We start from the raw sequence: 14978 nt of genomic DNA, 5'->3' as shown, positions 1-14978 counted from the left end.
AGAGAACAGTTCAAAACATATCTCAGTTGATATTGAACACTAGCTGCACACACAGATAAGTTTCTCCAATGTAGGATTCTTAGCAGAGCCACGCATTCAACTACATACAACTACATTCAACTACATACAACTACATTCAACTACATACAACTACATTCAACTACATACAAATGTGTACAAAATTTAATGCCTGTAAATTTTTAACAACTCTAAAATTCTGTCTGATTATAAAGGATCATTGTAAATCACTTTTTTTTTGAGAATAACCAAGGAAGTGATGGCACCCACCTTTAATCCCAGCACTCAGGAGACAGAAGCAGGCAGATCCTATGAGTTCAAGGCCAACCTGGCCTACTGAATGAGTTTCAAAACAAAACAACCAGGGCTACACAATGAAAACCCTGTCTCAAAAATAAAAACAATAAATAAATTAACAAATAAAAGGGAGGGTACCAATGAGATGGATGGAGGGATGGCTCAGGAATTAGGAACATTGGCTGTTCTTCCGGAGGACCCAGGTTCAATTCCCAGCACCCACATGGCAGCTCACAACTGTCTGTAACTCCAGTTCCAGAGAATTTGACAGACTCACACCAATACATATGAAATAAAAAATGAATATAAAAATGTAAAAGATAAAGAAAAGAGATGTGCAAATATTTCTGTGAGGTGTTAACTTGAAGTCAATTAGGTATGCAGCTATATATTCAAGAATATTATAGCTACATCATATGAGAGTTCTGCTTGTAGTTTTTAGAGGAACCTCTTCACTGACTTCCATAATGGCTGCACATACATTCCTAAGTTGTATATAAGTGTTCCTCTTATCCATGCCAGCATTTGTTATTTCTGTTTTGTTTTGTTTTTTTGAAAATAGCCATTCTGATTTTGGTGAGATGAAATGTAAAAACACTTCAGCTGTATTTCCTAATAGTGATGGTTGAACATGTTTGTAAATGTCTATTGAATATGTATGTCTTCTCTTGAAAACTACTCATTTCATTAGCCATTTGTTGGTTATAAGATTTTTTTTAAAGCTTTATTTATTTATATGAGTACACTGTAGCTGTCTTCAGACACACCAGAAGGGAGCATCAGATCTCATTACAGATGGTTGTTAGCCACCATGTGGTTGCTGGGATTTGAACTCAGGACCTCTGGAAGAGCAGTCAGTGCTCTTAACCACTGAGCCATCTCTCCAGCCCGGTTATAAGATTTTGGTTTGGCTTTTTAGCTTTTGCAGTTTTACTAAATCTTAGATATCCCCTGGCTGATAGAAAATATTTTCTCTCTCTGGAGACATCTTTCACTCTGGTGGTTGTATCCTTTACTACACAGAAGACTTTGTAAATGCATGAACCCACGTGTTAATTCCTGGGATTGTTTTGTGTGCTATCAAATTTCTTTTAGAAAGTCCTTATAGGGCTAAGAGGGATGGCTTAGTGGTTAAGAGCACTGGCTGCTCTTCCAGAGGATCCAGGTTTGAATCCCAGTGCCCACATGGCCGCTCACAGCGATCTGTCACTTCAGTTCCAGGGAATCCAATGCACACATCTAGTCACTGTGGGCACCAAGCACACATGTGGTACACAGTCAGACATAGGGGGCTGGAGAGATGGCTCAGTGGTTAAGAGCACCCTACTGCTCTTCCAGAGGTCATGAGTTCAACTCCCAGCAACCATATGGTGGCTCACAACCATCTGTAAAGAGATCCGATGCCCTCTTCTGGTGTATCTGAAGACAGCTACAGTGTACTTATATATAATAAATAAATAAATCTTAAAAAAAAAAAAAAAAAGAAATCTCCCCTGCCAACCACAGTCAGACATAGGAAGTCCTTGTAGATGTGTACATCTGGAATTATTTTACCTGTTGCTTTGGCTTTCTCTAGGTCTTCTTAGCTTGAAAACTATTCATTTCATTAGCCATTTGTTGGTTGTAAGATTTTGGTTTGGTTTTCTAACTTTTGCAGTTTTTCCACATTTTAGATATCCCCTGTCTGATAGATAGAGGTAGAGGTAGAGATAATCATGACTTATATATAAGGCCTTTTAATCTGCTTCGAATAGGTTTTGTGCAAGGTGAGAGATATAATATAAACCTCATTTTTCTTCTTTTACAGGTAGATATCCTGTTGCTACAGTGCCATTTATCAAAGACTGCTATGTCTCTGATATATATATATATATTGACACCGGACTTGAGTAGCAGACACCCATTGAAGTGCTTGCTATGAAAGCATAAGGATGCAGAACCAAGGTTTAACAATCAAAGTGAGGCACAGCTGCACATGCTTGGAATTGAGTACTGGAGAGGCAGACACAAGCAGATCCCTGGTACTTTCAGGACTAAATGACAACACCAAGATTGACTTCTAGATTCCACATTCATAAACACACACACACACACACACACACACACACACACACACACACACACACTCACTCACGTAACACATACACATATAATCCTAATCCATAAACACCAAGAAAGAAAACAGGTTCCTATAGCTGTGTGGGTTTATTTCTGGGTCCTCAATTCTATTTCCTTAAACTACAGGCCTTTTTTGTGTACTACAATTGTTTTGTCTTATTTTACCTCTTTTGGTTGTTTTGGTTTTGGTTGTTGGTTTAGTTTGGTTTGGTTTTTGTAACTATGGCTATGTGGTATAGTTTGAGATCAGGTTATCAATGCCTCTAGAATTGGAATTTCTGTTTCGTGTTGCTTCAGTATCTTTCGTGCTCCCATATCAATTTTATGAATGTTTTTTCTAGTTCTGGGAAGAATGCCATTGGAATTTTGATTGGAATTGTGCTTTAGTCCATGAATTTATTTATTTTAGGTAACACAAACATGGTTATATTTATTCTGACAGTCTATGAGCATGAAAGATCATTCCATTTCCTAATGTTCTTTTTTTCAATGTTTTTCTTCAACAAACTATAGTTGTCATTTCTAATGTCTTTAGTCATCTTCTTTATTAGTTTTATTTCTAGAGTGTTTTTCCCCTTGGCTATTGTAAAACTGGATTTTTCCTCTGGTTTCTCTCTTGTAGAAAATCTAGCTTTCTATATGTTGATTTTCCATTCAGCTAGTTTGATGAAATTGTTCAACAGATCTAATTTTATAGTGTCTTTGGGACCTTTTAACTATAGTTTGCATCATCTGCCAAGAATCTTATCTCTTTTTTCCCTTCCTATTTGTTTCCTTTTTTCTTTTTTTTCTCTTGCCTTCTAAGACAACAGTGAGAGTAAACATTTTCATTCCACTTCTATTTCTAGAGCAAATAAATGCTTTCAGTTTTTCTCCCTTCAGTATACAGTGTCATGGATATCATTTATTTTACTAAGATATGATATATGTTTCTTTTATTCCCAGTGTGGTGAATATGTTTGGCCCAAGAGTAGCATTATTAGAAGGTGTAGCTTTGTTGGAGTAGATGTGGCCTTGTGGGAAGAAGTGTGTCATTACAAGAATGGGCTTTGAAGCTCCACCCACAATGCAAGAGACTGTCTGCGCCTGGGTGCCTTTGACTGAAGATGTAGAACTCTTAGCTCCTCTAGCACCATGCCTGGCTGCATGCTGCCATGCTTCTTGCCGTGATGATAATGGACTGAACCAGTAACATAGCCCCAATAAAAGGTTGTCCTTTATAAGAGTTGCCTTGGTCATGGTGTCTGTTCACAGCAATGGAAACCTAAGACACACAGTTCCTTTAAGGCTTTTATTATAAAAAGAATGCTGGAGTTTCTTAAAAGTCTTTTCTGAATCGTTTAGATGACGATTTGGTCTATGTGTTGTATTATGTTAATTTGCAAATTATAAACCAGTCTTGTATACCTGATGTGAAAACAATTTGGTTATGATATATGGTCTTCTCTAATATGATTTGCAAGAATCTTTATGTCAGTTCATCAGGGAAATTAGTACATAGTTGTCTTGTTGGTGGTGGTGGTGGTGGTGGTGGTGGAGGTGGTGGTGGTGGTAGTGGTGGTTTTAGATTCTGGGTAATGGTTTGACAAAGTAATATATTCCTTCCCTTCCTATGTTGTGGAATATTTCGAAGAGTTTTGGTCCTCTCTCTTCTTTAAAGATTCGGTAGAATTCATTAGGAATCTGTCCATTCTTCAGCATTTCATTTTAGATAGATTTAATTTTTGCTTTAACTTTGATTCTTGATACAGATCTATTTGTGCTGTTTATATCATCTTTACTTGATATTGATAGGTCATATTTGTCTAGGAAATTTATTCATTTATTTAAAAATTGCCAATTTTTTGTAGTAAAAGTTTTCAAAGTAATAAACTTACTAGTCCTCTGAATTTTATTGATAAACGGCCCAGCTTAAGGGGTCCACTTAACATTACAGACACCATTTTATGATTAACTTGCCCTCTGAATGAACTTGGCTACTGGAAAAACCCCATCTTGTTCCAGGAGTCATGTCACCCTGGTAGCAATCACAATTCCCCTGGGCATATAGCCACTCCACTCCTAGTAAGAACCAACCAGTTCTTAAGGGGAAAGTACTTAATGTCAAAGGAGATTAATTGAGCTAGCAACCATTGTTCATACCAAGCTGAAATCATTACTAGCCAATAGAAGTGGGACAAACAAATGTAAACCAATAATATAACTGCCAAGTTGGAAAGTCCCTTACCCTGCTACCATGATAAATAGACAAGACTTGTACCATTTAAGGACCTTCCACACTTTCCACTGTGCTGGAGAGGTTAGATGGTCTGATGGAGAGTCTGAGCTCAAGCTTGAATAAAGACTCTGCTTTTGCATACTATCTGAACTCCTGGTGGTCTCTGGTGGTCTGCAGAGATGCTGTGATCTGGTTATAGCAATTGACATCTGTTGTAACATTTTTGTCTCAATTTTATCATTTTGAGTCTTCTCTTATTTTTAGCTAGGCTAGCAGTTTGTCAATCTTGCCATGATATTTCAAAGAACCAATTTTTTGTTTGATTTTACATATTATTGTTTTTCTTCATCTAATTGGTCTTGACCCTTAATTTTTGCCACCTTTTGCATTAGGTTTGGTTTGTTTTTTTTTACTTTCTGACACCTTGAGTCACATCATTAAATTATTTGCTTGTTATAAGATCTTCTTTCAATTCTTTCTTAGCTATGTCCCAATAGGTCTGCTAGATTGTTTCTGTTTTTCAAGACAGGGTTTCTCTATGTAATAACCCCAGCTATCCTGGACTTACTTTGTAGACCAGGCTGGCTTCAAACTCACAAAGATCTGTCTACTCCTGCCTCCCAAGTGCTGGGATTAAAGTTGTGTGCCACCATGCCAGGCTAGTTGTGCTTTAATTTTCATTTGAGTCTGGGAATTTTAAAATGTATTTCCTGATTCTTTAATGACCCATTGATCATTCAAAGGAATATTGTCCAGTCTCTAGGTATTTGTGTAGTTACTGTAGTTTCTCTTGTTACTTTTTTTTCTTACTTTATTTTACTATGATCTGACAAATATTTGGTTTTTATTATGACTTGCTTTGTGAACTAGAACTTGGTCTATTGTAACAACAATCCCACAGGTTGGTAAGAAGAATGTATTGTGTTTTCATTGGATGGAGTATTCTACAAGTTTCTGTTAAGTCTATGTGTAATTTAATTGCAACATTTTCATAAAACAAACATTAATAAACATTAAAAGTCCGATAGGTCTTGGTAAAGTAAGAGTGAGTGATTTTAATACCTATAAGTATTTGTTTTGTGAAATTGGGAGCCCTAACATTATAGATGATAGACAAATGATAGATGATATGGGTAGATAAAGATAGATAAAGATAGATATAAATGTTTATATATTTATAATTGCTACCTCTTCAGTCTAATTTTAATTTGAATTCTAGTTTATCAGATATTATAACAACTATGGCAGTTTGTATGGGGCTTCCATTTGCTTGATAGTAGATTGACTTTCATTCTTTAATTCCTCATCAAGGTGACTTTACCAGTGAGGTATCCTTCTTGAATACAGAATTGGATTTATTTATAAATCCAGTCAGCTAATAGTATTCATCTCTTTTTTTGCATCCTCAAGCCATTTACATTTAAGTTTACTATTAATAAGTGTTTAACAATTCTTGTGATTGCACTGAAGGGTTGAAACTAATTTCTCTATGTAGCCGTGGGTGTTCTGCAACTCAATTTGTAGGCCAGCCTAGTTTTAAACTCACAGAGGTTACCTGCCTCTGCCTTATGACTGCTGGGATTTAAGACGGCCCTCTGCCACAACCAGATCTAGTCTTGTGATGTTTATTGGTTGTTTTTCTGCCTAATTATTGCTTGTCCTTTTATTTCTAACCTACTGATATCAGGATGCTGTTGGTTTAAAGGCATGACAGATTTCTTCCTACTGCTCCCCATTCATACATTCCCTTCATAAAATTTACTCTCTTCTTTGCTATCATGATTGACACTGTCCTCTGTCCTCCTTTCACATATTACCTTAAGCATCTGCCACAGTAAAGAATTGATCATCACAATCTGTCTTGGTTTGTGGTATCTTGAAATGTCCTTATTTAACCATCAATTTTAAAAGAGTTGCAGGATATAGCAAACAGATATTTAGTTCAGGGTTTGAAACTAATTATCATTCCACACTTTCCTGGTTTGGAAGGTTTAAAAAGAGATCTGACAATATTCTGTTATATTCGTCCTTGTAGGCAAGTTAGCATTTCCCCTTTAACTTTTAATATTGTTTCCTTGTCTTGTACTTTTGACATCTTGACTATGATAAGCCATGAGGAGGATTTCTCTAGTGATACCTATGTAGGATTTGAAATGCCTCTTGCATTTGAATATCCACTTGTTTTCTCTAGATTTGGGAAGCTATATGCTATAATTTCATTAAATAGATTCTCAATGCCTGTAGTGTTTGTCTCAAGTACTTTTTCTGTCCTGTGGATTTTGATATTTGGTCTAGATCATGTCCAAGTTCTTGGATATTGTGGTAATGCTCAGTTTTTAAATCGACATTTGAAGATAGTCTCTTTTGAACTTGACCTCCATTCCTGCCATCTTTGTTCTGCTGGATCATGACACTTTCCACTTTGGCTTATATTGGGCTGGACATTTTGATTACCATCCCCCATCCCCAAAATCTTAGTTTGTTGGCAGTCTTTTCTTTCTTGCTGATTTTCCCATCCATTTTGCTGGCTTATTCTCCAAAGTTAATTTTGCCTTTCAGGTCTGAGACTGGTTTCATCTTGATCACCTCTATTGTCTCTGATGTCATTGATAAATCTTACTGGTAAACTTTTGAAAACCTTCAACATTTTACCCATGTCAATGTCCTTTAATTCAGTAGCTAAGGAAGCTGTGATCTTTCGACTGAGTCATGTTCTTTTCTGTTTCATATTTCCTGCGCTTCTGTGATACGATTTGTGTATCTGTTGGACATCTCTTCCAGTTTGGAGTGTTAATCATATTGGCATGTCATGGCTTGATCCTAATACCACGTCACAAATAGAAAACAAAGTAGGATAATAGCAACAAAAGCAAACACTTCAAGATAGGAAAATATAGCTAAAGTCTATTGAAGCATCCTATCACCAATGATCATAAACTAGAAAATAGGAAAGCCAATGTAGAAGGTTCTATGATATTAAGAATCATTTGCATGTATATATGGACATACTGTCTGAGACAACAGGAGAATGAAGGAAAAGCAAGATTAAATAAATGAAAATGAAAAGAAAAGAAAAGAAGACACAGAGAACAACTTAGGGCAGAAGGAAAAAAAGAACAAGAAATTAGAAAAAAATATTTAAAAGAAAAGAAACACACACAAAACGTCCAGTAATAAAGAAGTTTAATTGCAAAATTAAATAAATGTAAGAAAGAAAAGAAAAATTAAAGAGTTCTCTTTTTTAATGGCTAGGATAAATTCAAATTAACGTGAGAAACATAGCATAGATAGAGGGAAAGAAGGGAGGAGGGAAACATGGGGGACAAAAAATTAAAAGTCAGAAAATTGCTTACTAATGAAAAAGATGCATAGAAGGAAATAAGAAATAAAAACATACGATAAAGTTATCTTTTTTAAAAAGAGAAAAGGGGGAAACAAGGAGCAAAAAAATATTAGAGCTGCTTCTTTTCTTTCTGTGTCCTAGGAAATTGGTGGAGAGAAGGCTCAGCTGAAGCGGTGGGCCCTGGACTCTCTCAGGGTGGTGCTGAGCCTGTACTCACCCATGAGTGAGCAGTGGCAGTGAGTGCGACCAGCAGAGCTGTCCTCATTTAGCAGTTTTTCTTTGCATTCCAGAGACTTCTGCTGACTGCATTTAGCTTCTCAGTCGGCTGGGAAGGCTCCTGTTCCAGCTAAGGAAGATATGCTGGGAGTAGAAGGAACCACAGCGCTGAGATCAATAGGAAAGGAAAGCCTGCCTTCATGCTTTAAGGCCGTCTAGGGATTTACTTGTCTGCTGCAGCGGCAGCTACAGTGCCCCAGGTCTCCGGAGATCCTGAGGTTTTGAAGTCAGTGAAATCTATGCCAGCGGAAGAACAGATAAGCATCATCAGAGATTGATCCATCCTCTGGACTTTGACTCAGAGTTACCAAACCTTCGTGTTAGTTTCCATTGATCATACTGGGTTCTGGCAGGGCTGTCCCAGCCTGAGACAAACTTCCTGACATCTCCACAGCAGTTTGTCAGCATGTGACCCTCTTACTGGGCCACAACTGCCTCCCAGGGATGTCTCTCACCACGGGTCTAGGGCTGGTTTCAAAGAATACAGTCTCACTCAGAAAGGCATGTGCTCCCCACCCTCTTTTGAGTTAAACAGAATGACAAAAGTAGTTGTCGCTCAACTGCTCGCCCACCTGCTGAGGAATCAATGTCTCATCAAAACTTGCAACTGAATTTGAGATGCAAGTGGGCTCCTGGCTTGGCAAGAGAGGATTGACAGTGTCCTGTCTTTTCTGTCTTCTCTTTGGATGAGGCTTCTGTCTCCCTCCCTCTGACGGGAAGCCATGCAGTCGGAGCTATGTCCTGCCTGGCTTCTTTTCCATTCACTCCCTGCTTTTTCCTAGGCACTTTTGGGGTGTCCTGTAACTTCAATTTTTTAATTTCTGAAACTTTTTCCTCTTTCTTTGAAATAAAGGGGTTTTTTTTTTCTTATTTTGAATTCTTTCTTCAACTATGTCACATAGAATAAAATCATCTTGTTCTGCATGAGTGTGGGTGTATCTTAATGTTGTGTTGCTATGGCTTTTAACTACTTACTCAATTACTTTAGATAAGGTCTCTCTATATATCCCTGGCTGTCCTGAAATTCACTATGTAGATATGCAGACCGGGCTGTCCTTGAACTCACAGAAACCTCCCTGCCTCTTCCTCCCAAATACTTGGATTAAAGGTGTGTATCACCATGCCAATGTTTCAGAGCCCTTATATAGATCATAGATATATAGCTGTATTTTATGTAGGCATAATAATTAAGCTTACTATATCTTTACAAACTAATTTTCTAGAAAATTGTCCATCCTGAATTTTTACTTCATCAACATATACTTCTACAAATTCTACACCCTGCTGTATCTGGAGTCATGCTCCAGTTCTGTTCCTATCATAATACACACTGGTTCTCTATTCAATCTAGCTAGAGGTTGTCTATAATTCACTTTATAACTCAATCAGCTTTTGGCCCTTTGCATTGCTCTGCATGTTATCTTTTTAGAATTTGCATTCAGAGTGGTGTGGCCTTTGACATAATTCATCAACGCAATAGCTTCATCGGCCTCCTTTTCTCGTTATGTTGGCTACACTGTCTTTTTCTAACTTCCTTTTTGTAACTATTTTTTTAACTTTTTATTGGTTCTTTGTGGATTTCATACCGTACACCCCCCAATCCCGCTCATCTCCCCTTCCCCTCATACCTGCCCTCCCCTCCTTGCAACTTCCTCCTAACAGAGAGAAAAAATCCTGTTGTGGAAGCTGCAGTATGTCATAGTACCTCCCACAGTATACCCTTCTGTCCATAATTCCTGGCTTGCAAATGTCAATTGCAATGACTTGTTGGTGTGGTACAAGGCTTCTGGCTTCTGCTACTCTATCAATACTGGAACCTCACTGGGACCCCTCTCAGATATCCTATTGTTGCCCTGTGTCGTGGAGATTCTGTAATTTTGGATCTTAACAACCAGCCCCTTCATGAACTCCAGCATCAATGGGGTAGATGTAGGAGTGGACTAATGATTCAAAGCCCTGGATCTGGACCTGAGAGGTATCTGAGATAGCTCACTGGCTTTCCAGCTCTCATGCCCTCGGGGCCTTCTCTACTACCAAGGGCCGCTCAGGCAACCTGCTGCCCAGGCAAGGTGCAGGGTTCCCTCTCCTGAATACTGCAGATGATGAGGGACGTGGACAGTTCTCCCAGTCTCATGACCTCAGGGCCAGCTCTCCTGCCTGTCATAGATGGCAAGGGGCAAGGGTAGGAGAGGCACTCCCAGACAAGGCACGCTCCAGACTAGTTCCTGGAGAGCTCTCTCATGTTCACACCTTCGGAGCTGGCTGGCCTGCATCTTGCCACCAGAGCCAGCTCCACTGTGGTGCCCAAGTGAGGTGGAGGGCCTGCTCTCCTGAGTGCTGCATCCGGTGAGGGGACAGCTTTCCTGCTCTCATGACCCAAAAGCCAGGTCTCCCATCTGCCACAGGTGGTGAGGGGCAATGGAGAAGGAAGGTATCTCTCTCTCATCCATTCTACCACATGGCAGATGAGTAGCAAGGCCAGCCCACCCATGCTCATATCCTTGGTACCAGTTCACCTGAAGCCCTGGAAATGGGCAGGAGCTGCTCTCCCAAGTACTGCGGCTGTCTAGGGTTAGGGTCAGCTCTCCTACTCTCATACCCACCATGGCAAACACTCGCACAATGCCCAGGTGAGGGTTGGAGGCAGTTCTGCAAAGCCCTAATACATCAACAAGTGCCCAGATGGCAGCCCAGACCAAAGATGTCTGCCTGGCCTTTGGTGGTAACAGACCCCTGCTGCTGCCAGGTCATGGACCCAGACATGGCCTCATGTCCATAGGCCAAGCACAGGCCAGGACCATACCATGGTCCCAGGTGATATCACTGGCTGCTTGCATCAGGCTGTAGCCTACAGTAGGGTAGTTCTGCCTCTCTTCATTGTACATACATCCTTTGGTTTCTCTTTCTCTTCCATCTCTCCACCACCTATTTGCTCCTTTTGGTGGGGTCCAAGGTCTCTGAATATCTGGGATCCTCTCAAGAGTGGTCTCCAAAATGCTATGCCCTGCTAGTGGATTAAGACACCTGGGCTGGGGTCATCTTGGGCATGGTCTGCAGCCCCTTCTCAGGCTAGCTCCCTGTCTGGGCCTCATGACGCAGCTCTAGTGCTTGTTCCTCACCTGCCTGAGTGGTCCCTTGTCAGGGTCATCTGTCTTGGGCTTACTCCTGCCCAGGATAGCAGTCTCAGGCAGGTCCCGGCATGCTCCCCACCCGGGAAAGCCAGTACGGGCGAGCATGGAACAGGACTGGTGGTTATCTCAGCCTCACTTTTTTCATGTGATGTTAGCCTACTAATCATTCAGATGTTGGCAGGTCAGACGAGCAGACATAGCCTCTCTCTGCCACCTACTGACCCACATGTGGTACAGCAGCCACACCTGCACTGCCTCTAGCGACAGGGGTTTTCTAACCTCTTAAATTGGGCACTTGTTTACTTATCCCTCTATTGTTTTACTATATGTAGCTAATTTATAAGATAAGAATATTCTATTATATGTAGTTAAGGTGTAAATTCCACTTTATGGATAATTAACTTTTACCCCACAGTTTTAACACGTTTATTACATATGTTAGCTATGTATAATAGTGAATTTCATCATGACATTTTCATACATGTGTGGTATAATGTACTGATTAGACTCATTCATTACCCCCATGGGTTCCTTCCCTCTCCTGCTCATTCCTTTAATCTTCCCAGCCAGTCCCCTGCCCCCAACTTCATATCTTTAGGGGTGGGAGGGGTGATCCAATGAGTTTCATAGTGTTTCCTTGAGGAGCTTGAATGAGATGTTATTATAATCATATGGGAACCTTGCCACAGGCTTACCTCTGGAGAAAATGCCCTTCTCAGCCTTGGCAACAATTACCTAGAGCTGTTCAGGGTGAGGGGTAGCCTTGTGAGTTCTTCCTTGTTGCATCACAGGATGTTGACGGGCCCAAACTTGCAGGTTGCCGTAGCCATTTGAGTTTAAGAGGTCAATGGCCATGCCGTGCCTGGAAGACACACTTCACAATATTCAATTCCATCTTCCAGGTCTTACTTTTTTCCTGCTATCTCTTCTACAACATTCCATGAACCTTGGCAGGGGTGAGCTAGATGTCCCACTTAGGGCTCACTGCTTGCTTGTTTCCAGGATTTTGGCCAGGTAACAAGTCTCTGGAGGTACACCGCTCACTGCAGAAAAAAAAAATCTTCTCTGACCAAAGCGACAGGTGTGAGTGTGAGTGTGTGTGTGTGTGTGTGTGTGTGTGTGTGTGTGTGTGTGTGGTATGAAATGTGAACTATCGGGTGATCTCACACCACAGCCATTGTTACCAAAATTCTTGTCATAAAACATCATTTCATTTCAAACAAATACCATCGTTCATTATGTCAACATCGCTAATGTCAGTTTGTTGGCTTTAATGTCAGCTCTTTGCTGTGTAAATTCGTTATAATTTCATGGTCACGTTTCAGTCACCAAATGAAGAGGCCACCTGATTTCATGTGGATGTATGCTTATGTAATAATATAAGAACATAAGAAATTTCTAAAGGTTGGGTGTGGAGAAAGCTTATATGCTTCCTAGAATTGTTTGCTGGTGCAAGATATTCGGAACTACATAATTCCCATGCATATAGTAATCATGCAGTGAGTTCTGCAAGGCCCACACCATGGAATACCATGCAGCTATAAAACAGATGCAAGAAGATCTCACAAACTGCTCTGATGGTTTCCAGGATATTTAAAGCGGAAAACAGTGGGATGGCATAGAGGTGCCTGTGGCATGCTGCCCTCCTACATGAAATAGAGTGTAAAACCCTGCAAGAGTGCAGTAACGGGGCTAAGAATATAAAAGCTGGTGAAAGAAGCCACCACGTATTAGATTAGTCTGCTTCTAAAACCCAGCCCCAGCAAGCTTCATACGAGCTTAGAGTTAGGATTAAAATCCACTGTGGACCCGCGGATCCCGGCCTGCAGCAGCTCTCTGCTCCCAGACCCCCTGAGAGAGAGACCCAACCACCTGGTCAGGTGGGCACTCCTGAGGCTGCAGAGCGGAAGAGACCACCAACACTGCCCACCCCTGCCCACATCCCTGGCCCAAGAGGAAACTGTATAAGGCCTCTGGGCTCCCGTGGCGGAGGGCCCAGGAGCGGCAGGACCCCTGCCTGAGACACCGCCGGAACCTGAAGGAAACAGACCAGATAAACAGTTCTCTGCACCCAAATCCCGTGGGAGGGAGAGCTAAACCTTCAGAGAGGCAGACAAGCCTGGGAAACCAGAAGAGACTGCTCTCTGCACACACATCTCGGACGCCAGAGGAAAACACCAAAGGCCATCTGGAACCCTGATGCACTGAAGCTCCCGGAAGGGGCGGCGCAGATCTTCCTGGTTGCTGCCGCCACAGAGAGCCCGAGGGCAGCACCCCGAGAGCGAACTTGAGCCTCAGGACCACAGGTAAGACCAACTTTTCTGCTGCAAGTGACCTGCCTGGTGAACTCAAGACACAGGCCCACAGGAACAGCTGAAGACCTGTAGAGAGGAAAAACGACACGCCCGAAAGCAGAACACTCTGTCCCCATAACTGACTGAAAGAGAGGAAAACAGGTCTACAGCACTCCTGACACACAGGCTTATAGGACAGTCTATAAGCTGTCAGAAATAGCAGAACAAAGTAACACTAGAGATAATCTGATGGCGAGAGGCAAGCGCAGGAACCCAAGCAACAGAAACCAAGACTACATGGCATCATCAGAGCCCAATTCTCCCACCAAAACAAACATGGAATATCCAAACACACCAGAAAAGCAAGATCTAGTTTCAAAATCATATTTGATCATGATGCTGGAGGACTTCAAGAAAGACGTGAAGAACTCCCTTAGAGAACAAGTAGAAGCCTACAGAGAGGAATTGCAAAAATCCCTGAAAGAATTCCAGGAAATCATAAATAAACAAGTAAAAGCCCATAGAGAGGAGTCACAAAAATCCCTGAAAGAATTCCAGGAAAACACAATCAAACAGTTGAAGGAATTAAAAATGGAAATAGAAGCAATCAAGAAAGAACACATGGAAACAACCCAGGATATAGAAAACCAAAAGAAGAGACAAGGAGCTGTAGATACAAGCTTCACCAACAGAATACAAGAGATGGAAGAGAGAATCTCAGGAGCAGAAGATTCCATAGAAATCATTGACTCAACTGTCAAAGATAATGTAAAGCGGAAAAAGCTACTGATCCAAAACATACAGGAAATCCAGGACTCAATGAGAAGATCAAACCTAAGGATAATAGGTATAGAAGAGAGTGAAGACTCCCAGCTCAAAGGACCAGTAAATATCTTCAACAAAATCATAGAAGAAAACTTCCCTAACCTAAAAAAAGAGATACCCATAGACATACAAGAAGCCTACAGAACTCCAAATAGATTGGACCAGAAAAGAAACACCTCCTGTCACATAATTGTCAAAACACCAAACGCACAAAATAAAGAAAGAATATTAAAAGCAGTAAGGGAAAAAGGTCAAGTAACATATAAAGGCAGACCTATCAGAATCACACCAGACTTTTCGCCAGAAACTATGAAGGCCAGAAGATCCTGGACTGATGTCATACAGACCCTAAGAGAACACAAATGTCAGCCCAGGTTACTGTATCCTGCAAAACTCTCAATTAACATAGATGGAGAAACCAAGATATTCCATGACAAAACCAAATTTACACAATATCT

General features: G+C 40.8%; 1 protein-coding gene and 1 pseudogene across 3 annotated transcripts in view; both read right to left on the bottom strand.

Moving 5' to 3' along the window:
- The window catches only part of Dusp19 (dual specificity phosphatase 19), a 136001-nt gene that overhangs the window by 30485 nt on the left and 90538 nt on the right, over positions 1 to 14978 (bottom strand). The window lies entirely within an intron of this gene.
- LOC120102070 (small nucleolar RNA SNORA17) lies at positions 11549 to 11669 on the bottom strand (annotated as a pseudogene).

This window comes from Rattus norvegicus, chromosome 3 (assembly GCF_036323735.1).
Source record: "Rattus norvegicus strain BN/NHsdMcwi chromosome 3, GRCr8, whole genome shotgun sequence".
NCBI classification, from domain to species: Eukaryota; Metazoa; Chordata; class Mammalia; order Rodentia; family Muridae; genus Rattus; species Rattus norvegicus.
Note: the sequence above shows the minus strand (reverse complement) of the source record. Positions and strands in the feature narration are given on the sequence as shown.